We start from the raw sequence: 13122 nt of genomic DNA, 5'->3' as shown, positions 1-13122 counted from the left end.
CCAAATCTGATTTAAGTAACTTAGGCTCTAAATTGCACCCACTCTGCTGTCTCAGTACTTTGCTGTGATCCTGCTCCATTCTGTGGCTTCCCATGTGTGTAACATTCTGTGAAGACACCCAGTTGAGCCCATTTCAATGGATTATTTTTATTGTACTTATTTTATTGTACTTACTTTTATTGCTCTACTTCCTTACTGAAATACATATCAAAAATTACAGAATTTTTTTACGAAGTCCTTGAGAAACCCACGACTCTCATGCTGGCTATGTCAAACACTTGTATTTAGGTGCCAATGAATGTGTGGTCTTCTCATGATGTCCTCATCATTATTTTAGCTTCTGTTTCTACAGTGATATACATATGTCTTGGGGGGAAAAGATAAATATATTTTTGACAGTACTTTTTAAATATCTACAACTGCACATTTCCACACTGCCTCAGGAAAGTGCACAGTGCTCTCCCAATCAAGCTGTTGTTCTTCACTAGCTATTATAGAATGTATGCATACACATAATAGACATATAATATTATATGTCTGAATATATGCTTGTATCTACAGAAAAATCCAATGGAGTTCTCATTTATACTCACAGTGACAAAACTGAGAAATAAAAAATCTTGCTTCAGTCTATATATTTCACTTCAGTGAATTATTTTTATTGATGTGGCAAGTCTTAATTTTAAATTCAGTTTTGATGAAAAAAGTATCTGATCTTTTGCCTGCTATTATGCAAAATATATTTCTATCAAGTGGAAGGAAATACAATTTGTAAAATTATCAATTCCATAATGATTACAGTGGGTAAATATATTCTCTAATATAATTTGTTAAATGGAGGAATTTCATATGAAATAGTAGATTTCCAAATTTATACAAATAACACCAGATGGTGATCAGCTAGTTTTAATTAAATTAGGTTTGATAATTATAGCTGCTTAATTTTTAGGTTTGACTCAGATTAGAAAGAATGTATTATTTTCCTGTAAAATTATTTTTAGTTTTCTTCCAAGGTTGTGGATATTGCATTATTCACTGTCGCCTGGAGCAGCAGAGAGCTCTGGTCAACTTCCTGGCAGCTGATTTTGGCCAGCCGTGGTTCTGCTTCAGCAATCCAGGGGATGTGGTGCGCTGGGACCCCCTGACAGGAGTCAGAGGGAGTTTTGCCAATGGGAGCAGGAGGGAGTTTCTCCACACCCAAATTTGTATGCACACGTCAATCTGTTGACTCCAGCACCTCATTTCAGATGCTTTGGAGCAAAGGAAGAAGTCTGATGAGAACGATGCCTTTGCGCTCGCCATGAGCATTTCTGTGCTGTGACTGCAGCGATCCATTTGCACATGTGCATGCCTGCATTCCCTGCAGTTTGTGGCTGCTGCATTCCCTCTGGGAGCACCCTGCAAGGGCTACAGCCTGTTCAGCCACACACAGCAGTAAAGTGATGAGCTCTGGCACTAGTACCCTGCTCTGGCACATCCTTTTCCATCACTACTGCTTTCCAGAAGTTCCTCTGGTCTTGTCCCAGCCTTGAGCTCACCAGGTCCCAGTGACTCCACTGAGCCATGGAAATATGCTTAAAGCTACAAATGTGTCCAAGCCCTTTTCTGAATGTGGATAGAGTCCAAAGCCTATCTTGCAGGACCAGCTTCCTGCTAATCAATGGTCACAATCCCACGAGAATCACCTCTTGCCTTTGGAACAAGCTGAGTATGATCAGGATCCATATAATCAAGTCTGTTCCATTTACAGGTCTGGCAGTTGCAGCCACAAGCCCAAATGAATGCTTTCATCAACTTTGCAGGTCACAACTGCAAAAAGGGTCATGGCTGCAGTCATGCCTGTGAATTCTCAGCTTCTCCCCAGCAGCAGGATGGTGCAGGTTGTAAGATCCAGGGGAGAACAACTGTGGGGTGTTTGCTCAGTGGATGGTGTGATGCTCAGGGGAAAAAGGACTCTTTCAGTGTGACTGAGTTCATGGCACATTTCTCATTTCTTGAGCTGTTAATCTGCTCCTGGAGTCTGTACACCATAAAAAAAGAGGTGGGTGCGAAACAAAGAGGTTTGAGTCATTGTATCATCACAGTTCAAAGGCACTTGGAATATGGTAATTGAAATTGAACATATAATTGAGAACTTCAATGTTGCAGTTAAAAGATGTGTCCAGGATCTGCCTATAACTCGTGGAAATCTTCAAATGCTTGTAACTTCAAGCAAAATTTTAGGCTGGAAGAAGCCAGCCCAAGGGCTTACTCTCAATTTCAGATGACATTGGGAAACTTACAAGTTTCCTTAAATCCTCCCCCCCACTTCAGCTTTCTTACAGCTTATGCTTGGACTGGCACACAGGCAAGGTGGTGCTGTCCTGCCTCCTCTCTCTAAAGTCCTTTTTCTTTTATCTCAGTTTTCTCTCAGCATGGTTCTTCTTCCATTATCTGCCTAGTGCAAATCCTGTCTCCTGCTCTGCTTTCTCTTTTTGTGTGTGCTGAAAGGCAGACTCCCTGAATTTGGATGATATTGATTATGTAAATCAGCACTTCTCCTCTAGATTGCTTTTTCTTTGTGAACTGGGAGCATAATTTGCAGTCTTCTACCTGATAATTGTGAGGATAATTTGAGCTGTCTCTTTGTGGAGTCATCAGTGACTGTTTTAATTTCCATATGTGAGCAGTGCTCTTCTATTTTTAATTTTTTTCCTAATCCTACCTCCTTCTGAACTACTGGATTGATTCTGCTGTTCATAACAGCATCACCTGAAGTCTATTTTGGAATTTCCACTGCCAGCAAGATTGAAATTTATCTACAATGTGGCAGGTTTTTCAACATTTCCAGAAAAGATATAATCCCATAACTATCAGCCTGACAATAAAGTTGTCTATCTATAATGGAAAATTGAGGACTCATGATCATGTTTTTCACTACAAAAATGTTTCAAAATTAAGTAAAACAATACCATTTTGTTGTGAATAGCACATGTCTTTCATCAACTTGAAAACCAATAGGTTTGAAAATTAAAATAATGAGAGGTTCATGACATATAATTCTTTTATTCAGCATTGAACACAACCTACTTACAAAGGGCCATGTAGCACATTTCATAGCAAATGAGATTTAAGTAATCTACTACATGGGTTTGTAAAGGATAGAAGGAAAAATAGAATAGCCTATTACTGGCCATTGTCCCAGAAAAGGTGACCATTGCTTTATTATACCATTTTTTAAAAAGCACCACAAGCAACTTCCTCCTCCCTAGTTCACAGGATATTGGTATTGGCTAAGCACTGAAAATATGCTGAAGGTTTTAGAAGATACAAGTAAAGAGGAGCTCTGAGCTGAGGCAGAGACGCAAAGGCAGCTCCCTTTGGTGTCAGCAGTCCTCTGGAGCTGGCTCCCAGGGCATCCAAAGGCTTCATAGAGCACAGAGGCAGAACATCTCTGCAGTGCCTCGGGCAGGACTAATGATAACATGGCCATGGCTGCCTCATCTGCCAATTTCTTATCAGAAGCTTCAAGCCTGACCTCACAGAAAATCCATGTAGGATATGGCTGTGATTGAACTAGTTTTTTTGGAACTGAGTTTCGCTAGGAATTGCACCATTAAGGGGAAAAAAAAAAAAAAAAAAAAAAAGAGAGAGAGAGAGAAATCTCCAAAGCTGCAGCAAGAACGTAAAAAACTATCTAAAATGTCTCCACAGGAAAAAAAAATTACTTAGGAGTTTTATTTTTATAAACTAACCATATCCCCTTCCATTTTAATTAATAAAACAGTATCAAATGCTACATTAACTTCTCTATGTGAAAAATAGTTTGGAGGAAGTATGTTCTATTCCAAATATGTCCAAAAAGGGTCACATCTGACCCAATCAATATGCTATTTAAAATTTCTGTCTGCAAGAGAAATGCCATGATAATTAGTACATTTTCATGAAATAGTTCCCTTTGGACAAACTGGTATTTTCTAACAGGAAAATATTCTGTTAGGAAATTTCAGATTGATTCTACTGTTAACAGAATGCTCAGTTGCACCTGCAAATAAAGTCACACATCTGGGCTCTGTTAAAATCAGTCATGATTCTGTCAGAGGCTTCAAAGAGTCAGGAATTACAAATGTGGAGGCACGTGTGTATGAATATATGTATCTGTATCATTTATGTGTATCATCTATCTTTTACATATCTATACCTAGATAATTATAGATCTTGCTATATGCACACCGGGAAAATGACTGGTCTAACAGATGGGAGTCCTGCAGGAAACCCTAAGAAGAGCCAGTGTTGCAGGAGAAGAGAGGCAAAGGCATATGTTTTGTTGTAGCTTGAATTACCAGAGAGCTAATCCCCAGGAAGGGGGTATATTTGACCTTCTGCAGCATGGGGAAAGTTAACCTTTAATATTTCTCAATCAACACATTCCAGGGGAAACTTTCTGTTTCATTGCAGTATTAAAAAACCATAGGGATATCTGCATTTTTAGCAAGCCGTAGAATCTAGAGGGTTGGATTTTTTTAGCACCAGTCACACAATTTGTCAGCACTGTACTAGCTGAACAGTCAGTCAAACAAGCCTCTCTTAATTCTTGAAATGTGGCCAGTTTCCCAAATTTAAACAAAGCGGCCAAAGATGTTTATTTTCATTCTTGGTTAGCTGGTAAATGGTTTGAATGTGATATTAAGCATCATTAGCAACTGTTGAAAGGTGAAATGATTTAAATGAATAAGAAATGCTACATTTCAAAATGTATGGGGCTGTATTGCTCCCATGAGAACTCCCTGATAGATTTAGGGTGTGGAGAGTCAATCCTTTATCATCATGCCTTCCTGCTTCTTAAATATTTTGACATCCAATTGGACACTAAAGTATAATGCTGAAATATACCATACAAAAAATAATTTCGTGGTAGAGACTTGTATTCTCATAGGAAAAATTTCAGAAGTAGATGAAATTGTTTGAATAGTAAGACTGGAGGGAAAAGGCTGTAAATGTCCCTTAAGAACACATTTGCAATGCATTCACAGTAGCACTAAAACTTGCAGATAAAAATACAATAGACTAAAAAATAGGCTAACAAATTTTCAACTCATGCACAATAGTACTAAAAAATACAGATTTAAATACAGTAGGCTAAAAATATAGGTACATCCTCTCTGTTAGCAGTGCATAAACACACATGTCTCTGTGTCTGTGTGGGAGTGCATGTCTGGGCACATATGGATGGAGATATGAACCAAGGGCATCTCTTTCCTTTGACATCTACACAGAAATACCTTCCTCCACTAGTTCTGCTTTTGAAAAGTCAGTAATTTTCTTTGTCTTCTTTCAGCCTGGTACAAAAATCCTCTGAAATTCATTGTCTCTTGTGACCTTAATTCTGTTAGTCATGCCTAGATACTGCAGCAACCTATGGGTTAAAGTATCATATACCACACACATCCACGGAACTGGAAGCTTTAACTTCAAATATTCCTGCTTTTGTGTATTTATGTCAGAGCTCCAGCACTGCTCTTTCAGTGGGGAAAGAGGGAGATTATGGGCTCGTTATCTGGCCAGTAGTGTCAGCACTTCAAAAAATATGGGTTTCTCAAGATAGTAGGTTCTATATATGCTGAGTATCTGTATATCTATCCCTCAGCCTTCACTCTAAGGATGTGTAAATGAGTATGTGCATGTGTAAATGAGAATGTGCACAAATATACATGTGAATATGTGTAATTATACGTTATGATAATTAGAGTAACTGTACACAAAGCTGGAACAATGCTTTGTTCTGGTTGCCACATTCTTCAGATTCATACTGGAAGCCCATAGATTTATTTAATCAACATATCAGAGAGAATTGGAAAATGAGGCTTCAAAATGTTGGGCTAATTACCAAAGCAGAATCAGAAAGGTTAAAAAATATTAATGTGCATCATTAGGGCAGCATAACCTATTGAGCATCAGCTGATGAGAATTTATTGTGGGAGTTCAGACAGGCACATACCACGACTGTAAGAGGAATTAAAGTGTATGAGAGCGTGCTTTTGTGTCCAGTACTCCTGATAACGTTCTCACATGCTCACAGTAATAACTCTGCATTTGATTTTAATTGTTTAGCTGCCTGGACTGTGATTGCTCCCTGTCAAGCACTTATATTACTTAAACTCCCCACTGAGGTATCTGGGTACTCATGACGTGCATCCACTGATACAGTTAGCACTCTGTGAATGTTTGCCAAACTTCTCTTCTGATCCCCAAGACCATGCTCTGGGATCACAGGCATACGGGAGGGTCTCTGTTTAACCTGAACTGGCAGATGAGAGAGCAAATCTTGTTAACACACCCTCACTCCCTCTGCCTGGCTAAGGGAAGGAGCATGGTGTTTTTGTTATAAAAGACTTCGCTGCTTGCATTAGAAATGGCAGCGAAGTAGCCTGAGGGATATGCTTGTGTGTTGTGCTAACAACACATGTTAGATCTATGCCAACATCCTCCTTACTTCTCTCCCAGGTGCCTTAACTACAGCGGAGACACAGAGGCTGGTAGTACCTGCTCCAAGGGGAGAAGAGGTAAATGCTGGAGACATCTTTCAGGAACAGAGAACATGAGCTATGCGTTACGCACTCTTTTGGTTTCAGAGCTAGTGGTAAATCCAGACCCCCGGTAGGACCTAATTGCCTCCCATCTGAACACTAACTCACAGGCTAAATGCTGTCGAGGCGAGATGGGGACTCATTTCCAAGAACACAGGCACAAACACATTTTTATTGGCCATAGAAAATGGTAGTGTGTGTGCCAATATAGATAGCATGGATGTCTGACTCAGAACATAAAGTGCAGGTGCCAGCAGCAAGAAGATGCTGCTAAGAAATAGCAGCTCTGTGGGACTGCAAAGTATCAGCTATCTGGGGAGACCAGAACTGGGAAAAAGAGACACTGATGATTGAAAACACTTTTTTTTTTGCCATCTCCACACATCCCCTTGAGCTCTTCACCCTGCAGTCGGAGCACAGAACCGTGGCAGTGGGAGTGATGGGGCTGCCCCCTCTGAGACGGATCCAAAAATTCTGACCTCCTCTTCCTCAGGAAAACTTGCAACTCCAGAGACTCTTCATCCACATGAGAGAGGAGTGAGAGGGCAGTGTTAGATAAATGCAGAAATTCCTCTTCTCCTCACGGGATGTTCCTGGCAATGGATAAGACCTCGTGGCTTGGCTTGCCCTCATCCCCGGAGTCTCCTTTAGGAGGTAATCTTCGGAGAAGAGAAAATCAACAGCATTACTATATTTTGTACAATGCCTTGCACAGTGTATCCCTGATGTGACTGGGCTTTTGGGCACATCAGACCTACAGGTAATAACTACAAACAGTAACTGTCTCTGAGGATAGGAGTGGAAAAGGAAATTGTCTTTGGATAAAAATAGTTCCTTTTGATTGTGTATTTTCTGCTGGCTCTTTGCCTTCAGGCAATGTGTGACAACTTGAGAAGCAGGGAATTTTATCCCCAAGGTGATGTTTTTTGCTCTCTACCTTAAAGTCAGTCAATATTTGTAATTATCTGCCCATGCCACAGGTAACTGCAGGACTTTTTGGGGAAAAAAAGAATGAAGATGGTAACACAATTTCTGACAAGATTTGGAGAAAAGATAACAAAAAGCAGGCTGGTGGGTTTAAATCCCCTGCACAGATCTCAAAGACTTTCTTGTTTAATACAAGTCCTTTGTACCTTATGCTCACTTTGCAAAACCTATATAGGTGCAAGTGTATGTCTTTCTGTGTGTATGCACTCACATATGACCACATTTGCTATTTGCATATGTGTATGAATACATGCAGCATGTGTAGGCAGTGAAAAGCTAAAGGAACATATGCAAGGTTGACAAGACCAAAATTTGATCCTCCTTCAGCCTGCTGGGCTTTTCTAAGTGTGTGCTGGGGCAGAAGGAGAAAGAATACCCTTTTGGGCTGAAAGATGTAGAGAGACTGAGACTGCAGGAGGATAGGAACCCCAGCTCAACAGCCTGGTGCTGAAGAGTTAACTCAGCAGACTGGGTTTTCTGTTAACACAGTCATGCTGCTGACAAGCATCGGCAGCATGATCGTCCTCTCCTTCCTGGCACCCAACGTGAGCCAGCAGAAACTTGCCTGGAGATGAGTGTCTCAAACTGTGCACACAGCATCCTGACAGCCTGCATCCCTTGCCAGCTATCAGTGACAGAGCTGACACGGAGAGGCAAGAGAGGGCACAGCTGGCATGCAAAACCCTGCCATCAGCACGCCCGCATCTGCTGGGTCTGTTGTGAGCAGTTCACCCAGCTGGGATTTTAATACGGCTGCATCCCTCCTTTTGAAAAGTGGTATTTTTCCCCCTTGATAATAGAGATGTGAAAAAAGAACAAACACTAAATTAAATGTTTTTAGGGTAGCACATGCTTGTGAAATTTTAGGCCTGTTGACCTTGGCAGGATCCCCATAAAAAATTAGTACAAAATTAGTGTCATTTGTTTTTCTGAAAGGCTGTCAGCCACAAAGGCAAAGGCAGGCAGAGGGAGAAGCAGCCTGCTGATACAGGGCCCCATCCTGAAGATCCTGCCCGTGATCCTGCTGTGCTCCACAGGTCTGGGTGCAGGATGCTTGGTGGGTTGCGGTGAAATGAGGGGGCAGATGTGTGGCACAGTCATTCCTACGCTTCACAGTTCCTCAATTGCAGCTGCCATCAGTGGGCGTTTGTAGCACCAGGCACCCCACACCCAAACCTGCAAACTGCTGCAGGAGCTCACAGGTGCTGACAGCTCTTGTCACCTCCAGGGAACTGCTCAGATCCACACAGGACTGGCCACACACACACACACCACTCACACATGGCACCTTGCCTGTCAGCTCCTGACACTGTCTGCGCTCTGACAGATTTTTTTATTTCATGGATGGACAGACAGCTCTCGACCCGGAAGATTCCTTTTCTTTCTTCCATGGCCTTTGTATTTTAGTGGAAAGCCTTAAATAGCATTTCTGTAATCATGTTTTTCTGCTGACCCATATTCTCACACAGGTTCACTCAGCTGCTCCAGGTTCAGCTTATTAAATCCTTCCTGGGTAGCTGGGAAAGCAGAATAAGTTATCCAGGAGGAGAACCAGGCCTTAGGAGCACGGGAGGCAAATGTAAGGGATGGCCCCCTTCCTGGCAGTGCTGGAGCTCAGCCCTTGCAGGGTTTCTCTTCTGCTGATTCTTGCAGGCCAGGGCCTCGCACCAGCAGGAACCTGGGTGCTGATTTAAAGGTCATGTGCTCTGCCAGAGATAGGCAAAGGCTTAGGGCTGGTGATGATTTATGAATCCCGATGCAGGATTTTGAGGTGTCTGGCTCTTGGGGTCTAGTCCAGAGCCAGAGAAAAATGCTGAGTTCCCTGAACCTCTGAATAAAATCCATATGGTGTATACCCTTCTTCCTGCCTCCTCTCTTGCACAGTATTCTCATGACAAGTGCTGAATGCTGAAGATCCCAAGCAAAAATCCCTTTTCTCTGAATCGCCATTCCTTCCTCTTAAAACTGGTCACTTTTAAAAACCAGATATGAAATTTATTATATTTTACTTTCTCCCAGCATGGGGAGGTGGGTGTCAATCCCTGCTGGAAGAGGCTCTTTTATTTTTTTTTTAATTCTTTTTTTACTTTGTTTTTGCAAGATTCAAGAGCAGGGTAATCCCCAGGAAGGTGGAAAACATGGATTTGAACTTCTGCAGGCAAGAGAGGACACTGAGCCTGGATTTGCCACAGCTGAAGTGAGTGCCTTCACCAGATTGCCATCATAGTACGACCCTGTTATCTCTATCCCTACTCTGCACTAAGAACCACCTGGAAAACACACAGTTTGTGGATGTCACTGGATTTAAGCACATGACAAAGGCTGAGTTGCTGAACTGTGGTAAGGTACTCAGGTACTTAAAGATCCTAGTTCATATAGGTGTAAGAAATGTTGGTAAAGATTTGAGGCATCCACAGGCTATTACTCCTGTACTTGGTTACCAGAATTTGTCCACATCCTTCTCCAGACTTGAACCCTTCCCTATTCATAGCACAGTAATAAAGTTCCACTACCAATCAGTTTTAGCAAGTCTCATGAAGTTTTTGAATTAAATTTTGGCCCCAGAGCCATTATGGTATAATAAATGCTTATGTTGTAAACTGGTAATTCCAGAGCAAAACATTTTCTTTTCAGTCTGATAATTCATCTGGAAGTGTATAAATCTACAGGGCAATCCCGTATTTCTCAAAAAAATAGATGGACAAGGGGTATATTTTTTGGTTCTCCAATTAAACAGTGATGCTAAATTACAGACCTCAACTTAAGCAGCACTGTAGCTGCAGATAAGACAAAGAAGAGACAATAACAATGAGCAGAGCAGAATGGATCCATTAGCAGCATGAATCCATTATACTTCCTCAAATATTTCTAAAATAACTGAGACCAACAGATACCAAAAATTCTGTGGAATCACTTAGTTGAGCTGGCCAGCTGGTCTGTAGCTCCCAAATCCATCTTTTCATAAACTGGGGAGGAAATAATAGAGCATTAAAACCATTTTTTTAAAGTGACCATGCTCTGATATTGCAGAGATAAAATATGATCATTCATCCCTCAGTTTAAGCAAACCAGAAAAAGTCTACTCTGGTTTAACTCTACTGAGGAGATACTGCATAGGGATAGATTTTAATTTTTAATGAGATATTGAACCAGACAATTAATCTCTATCTTTAATGATTAAGATGTGGATAATATTGCCCGTAAGTCATTGGTGTTGGATGCAAGTTACTACGGCAGCAAAAGGTAATGGTGTATTTTTTCCTGGTCAGTTCCTTATAGAAAAATGCTTAGCTGACTTGCAATAACACAAATAGAACTCACAAAAATCAAAGTTCTGCTTAGCTTCAGGAGTCCCAGCACTTCAGATTTTGGAAGACAAAATGAAAAAAAAAGAAAAAGAGAATAGCACTTTAGGCTTTGGAAAGAGACAAAGGTTCATTAAGCGCTGTCTGAGAAAGAGATTAAGTATTTGTTGGAAGGAACAAGAACTGCAGCAGAACATTGATAATTCCCTTCCTCTTCCCTTTCCCTTCTTTTCTTTCTACTCATTCATTTCCAATCCAAATAAATCTTTCTCTTCTCGTATACTTTTATCTCAGGAGTTACTAAACATTGTCAGATTTTGAGGCAAGGTGTCCTCTCTGCCCCTGCCCTTCCCCACTTTTTTTACAGAGGTGCTTCAGGCCTTCAGAAGTCCCTTGCCCTCCTCTTGGAGCACTCCCTTAGTTCAAGTGCCACACAGACCACCAGAAGATGCCTGTGCCAAGCACTAAAGCCTCTGCAGAGATGCTGTGGGCAGAGTCTGGAGGAGATGCCATATTGCCCCCCAGGAGTGCTAAAATACTGCCAAGGACCTTACCACTCTCCAGAAGAGCCAAGGACACAGAGGGCACAAGCACAATCCGTGACCATATTGGTCCCTTCCGTCCCACGGCACTCCTCGCCTCCCACGCACACCCTGCTGTGCTGTGTGCTCATGCAGAGGGACACTGCACTCAGACACGCTAATACCTGAGTCCCTGAGCTGCACACAGAGACGTGCCTGTCATTTCCTGAGCTCTGCCACGGATGGTTAATTGTCAGTAATTGGCATCTGCCAAGAAGCCCCCTGAGACAGGGGCACCAACAGATTTCTGCCAAGGCTCATGTTTTGTACCAAATATCCCAAGGGAGAATCTCGGCTACGTAAAACTCCAATATCTTGAATTTCTCAGAAAAGCCTCCAACACACTGACTGACACCTCGGAGCAGTTATGTGCCCCAGCTAGTCAAATACACGTAATTATAAAGTAACTGCAAGGGTGAATAACGTATCACACATTGTCCTTTGAACATACGGACTCGCAGATTCTATGTAATGAGCAATAGTCTGTGTGTTGCTGGGATCTCATATAGCTTGGGGAGTAGGTTATATATTCATATAGTGAAATGTGGCAGTCCCTCAGCTCATCTGTCCCCACAAAAACACAGGAGCTGCTGTAGCCCTGCAATGATGCTGCTAGATGTGAGGCTGGTCAGAAATGGAAACTGAAATAAACAACCAGTTTTAGATCTTTGAGCATCAAGTCCCTGAGGCCATTCTAGAAACAGGAGTGCTAAACTACAGCTCCATGGCGTGCTTAAACAAAAACTAATATAGCTTATCCCTCCTTTAGTGAAACAGGCCCAGGGCACCTGCAGAAGGAGTTTCACGTTTTTCTTGGCATTGTCAGGCAGCTAGTAGGAGCTCTGAAAAGGTTTTGATGTGGATTGAATAGTGCTCTTCCAGATGGTGGCCAAGGTCAGGGATAGCCACAGGTCAGACTGCTCTGATGGCTGGGCACTGTGAGGAGAAAGAATTCCATTGCTCTAACTTATGCACCTGGCACTCCACATACCTGTGACAAAGTGTGGGAGCATCACCTGAGCCCAGCCCTGCAGCTCCTTCATCCCTACCCGTGCTTGTCTGCTGAGCTCCACTGCCCCAGGTCGGGCTGCTCCACCAGCACAACAGAGGGCATTGCCTCACCTTGCCAACATCCCAGTGGGCCAAAAATTATCCTGGAACTATCCTGAAACTGGGGATTTCTGGGCTCGAGCACACACAGCACCAATCAGCTGAATCTGGCTGAGGCCAGGTCTGCAGCCCAGAAGAGGTGAAGGAAAGCAGGGGCAGTGAGCAGCAGTTTCTCTAGAAGGGGAGGTTTCTTCAGCAGCTGTTTCTCTAGAAGGGGGAGTGTTTCTCTGTGGGTAGCTTGTGCTGAGGACAAGACATGGACCTCTGTGTCATGCATGGGCAGAGTGACAGCTGTGACAGCTGTGACCCAACCATCCAGATCTCCCATGGCAAGTAGCCCTGGCTCCTACCCCTGGGATTCAGGACTAAGAAAGCCAAGGTCTGAAGCCTTGGCACTAGGAGCAGGTGGGCTTTCCAATATACAGAGTTGGCTCTTACAAATGGTAACCTCAAGCATCCATTCTGTGGGGAATTCCAACATTTTGCATTCATTGTCAGCATAAATGGCCCCAGGTTTAAACCTCCCACACTGCAATGTCTATGAGGAAATATAACTGCTATCAGCTGACAGAT

At 42.4% G+C, this 13122-nt stretch overlaps 1 long non-coding RNA gene across 1 annotated transcript; it reads left to right on the top strand.

Moving 5' to 3' along the window:
• The first annotated feature begins 6506 nt into the window (after positions 1–6506).
• On the top strand, positions 6507–10175 carry LOC116808019 (uncharacterized). The gene is made up of 2 exons (XR_004367281.3): positions 6507–7326; positions 9655–10175. It is a non-coding gene; the product is annotated as an uncharacterized lncRNA (long non-coding RNA).
• The last annotated feature ends 2947 nt before the right edge of the window (positions 10176–13122 follow it).

This window comes from Taeniopygia guttata, chromosome 3 (genome assembly GCF_048771995.1).
Source record: "Taeniopygia guttata chromosome 3, bTaeGut7.mat, whole genome shotgun sequence".
Taxonomy (NCBI): Eukaryota; Metazoa; Chordata; class Aves; order Passeriformes; family Estrildidae; genus Taeniopygia; species Taeniopygia guttata.
Note: the sequence above shows the minus strand (reverse complement) of the source record. Positions and strands in the feature narration are given on the sequence as shown.